Source organism: Lampetra planeri, chromosome 3 (assembly GCF_965212315.1).
Source record: "Lampetra planeri chromosome 3, kcLamPlan1.2.h2, whole genome shotgun sequence".
Taxonomy (NCBI): Eukaryota; Metazoa; Chordata; class Hyperoartia; order Petromyzontiformes; family Petromyzontidae; genus Lampetra; species Lampetra planeri.
The window spans coordinates 21,674,796-21,684,299 of record NC_136109.1 but is presented as its reverse complement, the minus strand read 5'-3'; positions in this window follow the sequence as shown (position 1 = coordinate 21,684,299).

Genomic DNA, 9,504 nt, shown 5'->3' with positions numbered 1-9,504 from the left:
AGCCGTGCAGCTCAAGAAAGTAGCAAAAACGCGTTGTGTTGACATGCGTTAAGCGAGAACTTACTGTGTTTGTGAATGTAATTCGGTTAAAATGTGTGCTGGGGAGGGGGGGGGGTCACAAGGGTTCGTGCCCTTCACGTTATATCCTCTACATTGTTTTGCACTATGTTCACTTCTTGAGCTTCGAAAGTTCGATTTCCAATACTTTTCAGTTTTAAAAATAATCTATGTCAATGCCCCCAGCCCCAACTCCCCCCCCCCCCCATTGCTGTATATGCAGGACATGGTACATACCCCGAGTTTACATCTCCCCCTTTAACACAGTTTCGCAAATACGTCGTCACTGTATGAATACCACCACTCGGTTCTGCGTCGCCTCAACCCACACTCGCGTCGCTGACGGCACCGTCCGTCCCTTGTCGTATCCGTCACCTCCCGGCCTTCGCCCCCTCCACCTACCCCGCGAGTCGCTTTGATTGACGTCGTTTCCATATTCGTCGTCGCGCATTTCAGGAAAAACACATCCTCGACGTCAACCCCCCCCCCCCCCTTTTGTCTCCAGCAGCAGAGGTGCAAATGTGCCCTGGATCTCTTCTCCCCCCACGCCCAGGCTTGACCTCTCACCCCCTCAATCTCTGCCCCTCTCTTCTCACCTCCTTCAGCCCTCTCCTCTGCGCACCCACCAAGCCAACCCCGGGGGTGGCATAGCAGGCATCGGCAACAGCAGCAACGGGGAGTTCCTATCTCAATTTTGGAGCTTTCGTGACTGCAGGAATTATTCTTTGGTTCTTTCGGTTAAGTCACGTATAAAGATAAAATAATAAATTAAATAATAGCATACTACGACGTTTCGATTGCAACACAAGCAATCATCATCATCAGGTATAAAAGAAATAGCAACAAAAATCTAACCAGAAAACTATAGACAGACACACAAGCAGACAGACATCACAAAGACACACAGAGAGAGAGAGAACACGTATCGGCAGAAAGAGAGAGGTCGTTTCTGTGACGAGGCCTTAAATATAGAGAGGGGGCGGGGGCGGAGAGAGGGAAGGGGCAGAGAAAAAATTAGCATGTCAATGAGTGGACGACGACGTGGTACGGTAAGCAAGACGACGACGTGGTATGGTACGCAAGCCTCCTCCGTGCGTACCCAGTTACTCCTCCTCCGATGATGACAGACACGTGTCCAGGGAAGGCTCCGAGCGGGCTCGCATTGCTAATCTATGATGACAACAAGCAATCCGCCTCATGTGGGGGTTCAGGGAGGGAAGGGAGCGACGGGCTGGATGGTTGAGACGCCGCGTTGGTGGCGAACGAGCGAGAAGGCAACGCAAGGAGGACCGCAGGAGGTTGCGTTTTGTGGCGAACGCAAAACGACGTAGATAATATTTCACGTGTGTGCGTGTGTGCCCTCCCTTCTCTACGCTTGCGAAACGTGGAGCCTTCTAAAGGAGCACCTGCGCCTGTTTGAAACATTCAGGCTTAGGCTGCCTACGATCCATTCCGGGTTTAACCAGACTGAATTGTGTGAGGTGCTCACAGATCCTTGAAATATTCTGGACACAGTCCCATCGGTGAGCTCCTCCGGCAAGCGAGGCTCTCGATGGCTGGGTAATGCACAGACACAGCACGTCCAAGCAGCTTCTGTTTGGCCAGATACAAACATGACCCCCTCCCCACTCATTCATGCGCAGCGCCGGCCTTAATCGGTGCTGGCTAAACAGAATAATAATATTTATACTGGAAGAATCCGATGAGCTATAAAGCTCTTTTTTTCACAGTAGGGGCGGGTCAGAAAGTTACAAACAATGCCAAAAAACACGATACGTGTGCAAAGTATTGGGAAGGTAAGCAAATCACTTAAAACATATACAGCACTTGCGCCTCCACTACAGATCTGTATGGCTTGCACACACGTCCCTACTCTCTCTCTCTCTCCCTCTGTGTGTGTGCGAGGGGTCTCAATGGCCTCTTCACGTGAACAATTGGGCCCTATACAATGTGAAAATTGCCGCATACCGTGGGGTCACACGCGTGACCTTCATAAGGGATTGCATTATCAGACGGGTCAGAGTGTCACGGAATGTATACACGTACGTACAGCCGAGGTTATGTACAGCTATTCTATTGAACCCTTCTTGGCAGAACACGACTTTTAGTCTGGCTATAGAGCGTTGCTCGCTGCAAATGTTGCCCGTGAATGCCTGTTAATGTCTGAGCGACGCGGACGAGAGAGAGAGGGCGAGGTGGGGTGTTGAAGGTCGTGGCGTTTATATAAATCGGCCACCTTTGTTAATTCGCAGTGGCGATGTCGAGAACTCGTATTTTCGGCTGAGGTGAAGTCAAGGCCAGGTTCATGGTTATCCCTGACTCGCTAAGCACACCATGACCGGGGATTGAACCAGACGGTCAGGCTGATGGTATTCAGAGAAAAGACAAAGATTCCCCATATAGCCTTAACAAACAGTTGGGGCAAGTGCTGTGAGCGAGCACCTATGAAGGCCAGTACGACGCACGAGGGGGTGGGTGGCCAGCACCACGCCCGCCCGCCTTTGTCCTCCCCAGCGGGTGCTCATTTAAGGCTCAGTCGACCTATGGGTGGCCCAGGACTGGTTCAGATCAACGTCACTGTTGGTAGCCGTGAGCGGGAGTCGAACCTGGGTCGTCGGTAGTGTAGAGTGCTAACCTCTACACGACTGTTCCCCACTGCACGACCAGACACAGTGGAACACACGGACACTCACACAGAGACACAGATATACTATACACAAATATCTGCAAACTGCCACGGTCCATGAACAACAATTAACAATTTAGAACCTCTGGCCTCACTGGATAAAAGTATCTTCAGATAAGAGGATGGCACACATGAGATTTTCATCATTACAAATGGATGAAAAGTTTTACCACAAAATATTGGCAAAAGGCAATATTTAGAATACACTGACAATTATTGTGCGCTGTTAAAATCTTATTGTAAATGTAAATAAATCATTTAAGGGACTGCACTGGCAATGGTACAGAGGCAAACATCAAAGTGCAATATCCAAGTCTGCGAATCTGTCTACCGAAAAACGGCATATTTCTGAAATGTTCCATAACGGGTTATGTTTCTAAAATGTTATCCAATTATACAAATAATGTTATAACTACATGCGTTCAACCTTCCAAACTTGTATACACCATGCAATCTGAATAAAGGATATTGATTGTGAATGCAACACATAGAAATACAAATATATATTAAGAGGAATAAAAATGCAGAAGGGTTAGCTTTTAACAGAGGTCTGCCGAGGTGGCCACACATTTAACGCGCATAACGCACACAAGTTAAATTGAGCTTTACGAGCACAATGGAAGTTGTACATCCAGTTATAGCCGATTTCAATTTAACACAAAACAGTTACATTCGTGTAACTGCATCTTCATTTGAGACATTTAAATTAGAATACACTCACTCCAGAATAAAGCGGGCGGTTTGAAATTGTGAAGTTGGTAACACGGCGAAATTAGGTTTTGGCAGAGTGAGCCAGAGAAAGAATCTGGAGCACACACACAAAAAATAAAAAAAGACAGAGCGGTAAAAGTCAGTGTCCTATTTACCTGCCATTAGGAAAGTGCTGTTTACTGCCACAGTTCTGGCTTTAAACATCTGTCATGCTGGATTACAGCAGAAGGGGCTAAATGGCTGTGCAACGTCATGATGGCGTGCTGAGATCTCCGGTGTAGCTGTCACTTGTGTTTAGGGTTTTGTGGGGAAATGCTTTTAACCCTGCTTTTTTCCAGCAGAGTTGCCCTGCAGGATGGGACTGTTTGAGAGATTTCTTTCTTGGTTATTTGTTGTGACTATGCTATTGTCTAGTCAGGCCAATTTTGTCAGGGACAATCTTTTATAATGACAAATATGGAGCAATATCCGCTAATGAAACATTAAGCACTGACCCACTTTCGGTCGTAGTAGGAGGCAAATGAAAAATAACTATGGAGATAAATCATTAAAACAAAAAGGCCCCAAACTCCCCTAGGTGCCGTGGTCACGTAATGGACTAATGCACCATACACTCACAATTTTCCATTCCGATGTCTGTGGATTCGTGCCCTAGATTAAGTGAATGCCTTTATTGTCTGTGCGTTCGCAGCGTGTGAACGCAGGCACAAATTACTGCACGAAAGAACAACCGCAAATTTTAATCACTGGTCGGTTATGCTTAAAGGTGAGCATAATAACATCTTAGATATATTTATTTAATTGTGACAAGATTGAGTTAACTTAAAATGTAGGGGTTTTACAGCCAATACCGTGATCCGTATTTGTTTTTTTTTTGGGCCACGGATTATTTTATGTCAAAATTCTTGTCATTAAAAACTTCCACCACTCAACAAGATTGTCACATCTTTGTAACGGTTAACAAATACAAATGTCATCAGCCAGTGAAATACGCTAATAGCTGGTGGTGGGATATGAGGTTGGTCTGTCATGTCCCTAGCAGGAAACTAATTGAAGATCAAACAAATGGAACCCTCTGGTTTCTGCTGATCTCAAAGACACCACGTGGAATTTAACTGCATTAGAACGAGACATGGGAGGAGGTGCAGTTACTTCCTCCATCAGCGGAGAATTAAGAGATTGTCGCATTGTGACTGCGGTGAAGTGCAATCCAAGTGCAATCCATCACGCACATCACAATCACTGCCCTATATACACTGTTGCAGTAGGGTACGAATAGGATACATCTGCTGACCACAGCCCCATCGAAATGTCATTCCAAAATTCAACGTACTGCAGTTCTCAACTGGGTCCATTGCTTTTAAAATGCCAAACGAAATAAAGTGACAATTGTGTGCGCATGAGCATATACACACGCAAAATTAAGGGAATGCATTGGCAGTTGTGTACAGGCACAGCTCAAAAATAAAACGCAAGGCATTAATCATTTACACTGCCTTACAAATGGAACATATCCATTATGGACAATGACCCATTTTCATTGTAGAGAAAGAGAGGGCAGGGAGATGGACTTAAGAGTTGGAGGTCACACCTTATTCTGCTGGGGATTTTTACCACTTAAAGAATGCAAAAAGCACTTAAATATAATCGACGGTACAACTAGATTTCACTTTATATATACAGCAAATAGAAACATTTATATATTTGCTATGTTTGTGAGGTCATGTAATAACAGATTCAAAAATAACCAGAGATCTTGGCAATTCAGCCATCTGGCCTCGTTTTATGACAGGACAAAAAAAGCCTACCCCGTTATTTTTAATTATCCTCTTAAATGCATTTATATGGAGGCACACGTTTAGATGACCAAAATGCATGTGCTGGAATATACCCAAGGCAAAAACATTCCCTTCTCACTCCCAAATGTCTCCTACACCTTTCCTCTTCAATATCATACATTACCAGTACCTTTTCTCCTCATTGCTTAAGAATCCTGTGTACTCGTTCTTTGCAATATGTTGTCTACTTTGTTGTTGCTGTGCTCACGCACCACTGATCTCTCTTGTAATAGCAAGGAAACTGGCTAAACTGGAGACGTGTAACAAACAGAAACATGCATACTCTTTGGTGCTTTCGTTAAAGTCACGTAGGTATAAAATAAAATAGATCACGACGTTTCGGGCGCAACACAAGCGTCCGTCATCAGGTGGGAAAGCATGGCCTGCTGCTGATGCAGACTGTTTTAAAGGTTTGAAATGGGTGTAGCCCAAGGGTCATAAAGAAGTGGCTGGGTCTAGTGATGTTAATGTGATAAATTAGCATGTAACTGGGTACGGAAGTGGCTATGTTCATGTGAGATTAGCATGATGTTAAAGTGAGAAATTAGCATGTAACTGGGTACGGAAGTGGCTATGTTAATGTGAGATTAGCATGATGTTAAAGTGAGAAATTAGCATGTAACTGGGCACGGAAGTAGCTATAATGTGAGAGATTAGCATGATGTTAATGTGAGGAGTTAGCATGTAACTGGGCACGGAAGTAGCTATGATATTCAGTCCTGTATGTACCCATTACACTCACTCCTTATTTACACACTTTCGCATTCACATTCTTCAATCCCAACCAACTCCACGTCCAGCCAATCGGTGAGGTGGGATTTGTATTGTGTTCGAGTAAGAGCGATACATCGAAGCATCTCACAGCACAATTTTCTCACTCATTTTGCCTTACTTTGGCCCCTTAGGTTTTCGATGCTGGCAATGAATTTAACAATTCCAAGCAAATACATAAATGCTAAATATAACATTTCCTAGACGTGATAAAAGTAGACCTCTGACCAAACTACTAGGGTTTGACCCAATCTTGTCAGGTTTTGGAAGCTAAGCAGATGAGAGCCTGGATAGTGCACTGAAGGGTGACCAAAATGCACAAACAGGTAGTAATAGGCCACCGGGCTAAGCGATTGGACAGCAAAACTCATCGTTGTACATACTTCTCCACATCCACGTCACCCTGCACTGACCAGCGCGGTGAAGTATGGTCAACCAACCCCCCATGACTTGCAGTGTGTAGGTAGGCACTCGCCCAGCAGTGGATTGACAAATGGGCTGTAAAAAATCAAGGTACAAACCATCATCCACACGCCGTGCATATTAATTGCAGGAATGGCGGTAGCTCACGTGTGCTCCTACCCTCCGGCAATGAGCGGGCTGGTGTTCACACATACTTTGCTCGCGGATGGAGTTTGGTGATTAAAATAATGATCTCACCCTGCCCCCTCCTTTGCCCACCCCCACCCCTCCTCCACTTTGCCCACTCCCTCCATTATAAAATTACTGTTCCACATTGACTTTTGGCATCCAAAGAGAATAATGGGTAGACTAAAATGAACAATAAAATTAACTAAAAGGTTACACATTTTTTTTTTACATTTCTGAGAAGCACTACACTTTGTTTCAAGACTAAAAATACTGTGGTATCAAAGTTCATCCGTATTTATTCTGGAGTAATCCGATGAGCTATAAAGGTATTTTTCACAGATGTCGTCTGGTTACATTGCCGAAACAGAAGGACATACATATATATGTTCATATAACTGCGAGCGAAGTGTTATTGCCCTGTGGGAGAAACTAAAACTGATTACTCTACACGTACAAGTAGACTTGCATGCAATTAATGTGGCTATGCAGGTGCCTATTAAACCATATTACGACATGACATTATTTTAGAAGCAAAAAATGTTTTGTTGGCTGGCCAACCCACGGGCGGCCAAATGAGCGGTTGAAACGTCACCGCGCACATCTGCGTGATGACGTCACCGGATTTGCATATTGTTGAAAAGGGTTCGTGTGTGCCGACGTCAACCCTTAACCCCACCCACCCTTCCTCCACCCCCGGCGGCGTATTCCACGCAAATGCTTGGGGAGTGCAGCTCAAATAAAACAACAAGTATTACGTCCTCACTTTCAATTTGACCGTACAGAGCTGAAAAATAAAACCTGAGTAAACAAATGTGTGGCATTGGCAGGCACTGGAAAACCACGTCTCATTTGAACGAATTGTATTGTAACTTGCATCTGAGCAGTTGGTGGATGTATGTGAACAATCACACTTCGTAACTCGTCACATTACAGCCATCAGCCTGATGAAGGGAATCTGGCCGTTAAACTCCAGCCATTGCTGTGAACTAAATTACAGCCACCTATCTGGTGCTGAGGTGTAAGAAGTGAAACTGTTCTTAGCTGCTATAAAATAAGGAGCTGTTTGTGAAGGCTGTTAACCTGTGGGATTTAGTGAGCAATAAAAGATCAATGCCTTCCTGAAGCCAAGGAACAAAGCAAAAAAAAATCCAGCACATTTCAAACCCAACTAAAACTCATTTGTAGGCAGTATGTAGTGCTACAACAGTAAAATAAAAATCTATACAAATTAGAACATTTATATGGGTTAATTTTGACAATTTTACAGTGAACAGAATATGCATTGTAATATTCATATTATCCATTGGTGTGAAGATCAAATAAGCACAAACGCATGCAGTAAAATACAATAAATAATATATAAACCGTAGCCAGCTGAAAAGCATAAATGTATTCCATCATGTATGCAGCTCCAATTTAAATTGGTCAGTTTATCATATTGTACCATGGATACACACATTGTAGTTGACCATTAGTGTAAGTATATGCATACAATCTTGATTTGAAGCTTTCGTGACTACAGGAATCCATACTCTTTGGTTCTTTCGTTAAAGTCACGTACGTATAAAATAAAATCACGACGTTTCGATCGCAACACAAGCGGTCGTCCTCAGGCGGAAAAAAATATAATCCAGCACTGCTGGATTATATTTTTATCTACGCGACTTCACCGAAAGAACCAGAGTATATATGCATACATTACTTTTAATCAGTTGCTGAAAATAATCAGCAGTTACATCGGTCCGTCTTACACTAAATAACTGCTATGATTACTTCGTCCATTACCCAGTTTGAAAAGTTAATTCAAGTTTCATTAATTTTCCCAAAAGTCAACCATCCATTTAGTCTCGCCCTTATTATGGCGACATTACGGCTTTTATGTAGTCTTGTGTGTAGATTGAAGATCGGTTTCTCCCCTAGAAAGTCTGGTTTATAAGCAATTCTAGAGATTTGTATCCAATGGTATCTTTATGGTACTATCAAGAGCTGGAATATCCCATATTGTAATCCATGATTCGACTATATCGGATAACACAAACGTCTCACCTCTCTTCGCATGTTTGCTACTGGATGGGAGGTGATGGGGTGGGACTTCTAACATCGGCATCTTTAGCTGCGTCACACTGGACATGGCTGATAAGAGGGTTTAAGACCTTTGGAAGGCATTTGGGGGGCAGCCACCATTTTTAAAGGAGCCCAAATAATCGAGTACCAAAAAACGTAGTCGATTGCCTGACTCGATGTATCGTCCCAGCTGAGCGAAATCAGTACACCAACCCCTCGGCTTAAATTCTGCCCTCAGGCCACTTGTGTGTACATTTATTTTTCCACGAGATTCATGTCAACGGAAAGCCAGTTAGAAAAGTGGCAAAATTGCAACAATTTCCTAATTCGGAAACTTTGAACAGAAACACTGTGAAGTGTTTTTCACAAATATACAAAAACATCGAGAGGAAGATTATTTTATATACGGACTTTTAGAAAATTATCCTTTTTACAATTCAATTCCACAGCATTTAGAGAACCTTATTAAGTACAAATGGAGGTTCAAATGTATTAGCTGAATATTTAAAAATTCCACATCACATATTTCCATCATTAGCTTTATTGTATTTTTTTCTAAATTGGTAAAAATTATATTGCACGAGTACAACTGATTACATTATTGTTTCAAAAGCGCATTATGAAATAGAATAAAAACACGGGAATGTATAACTGGTTTCTACAGTAAAAGTTATTGAATAGCATACAGCAAAGCCTTTTTATATGTACTGTACGTCACTATGCAAGTCTGAATCTTGCAAAATACAGATAACTTAAAATATACAATCTTATTGTGGGAATTAACCT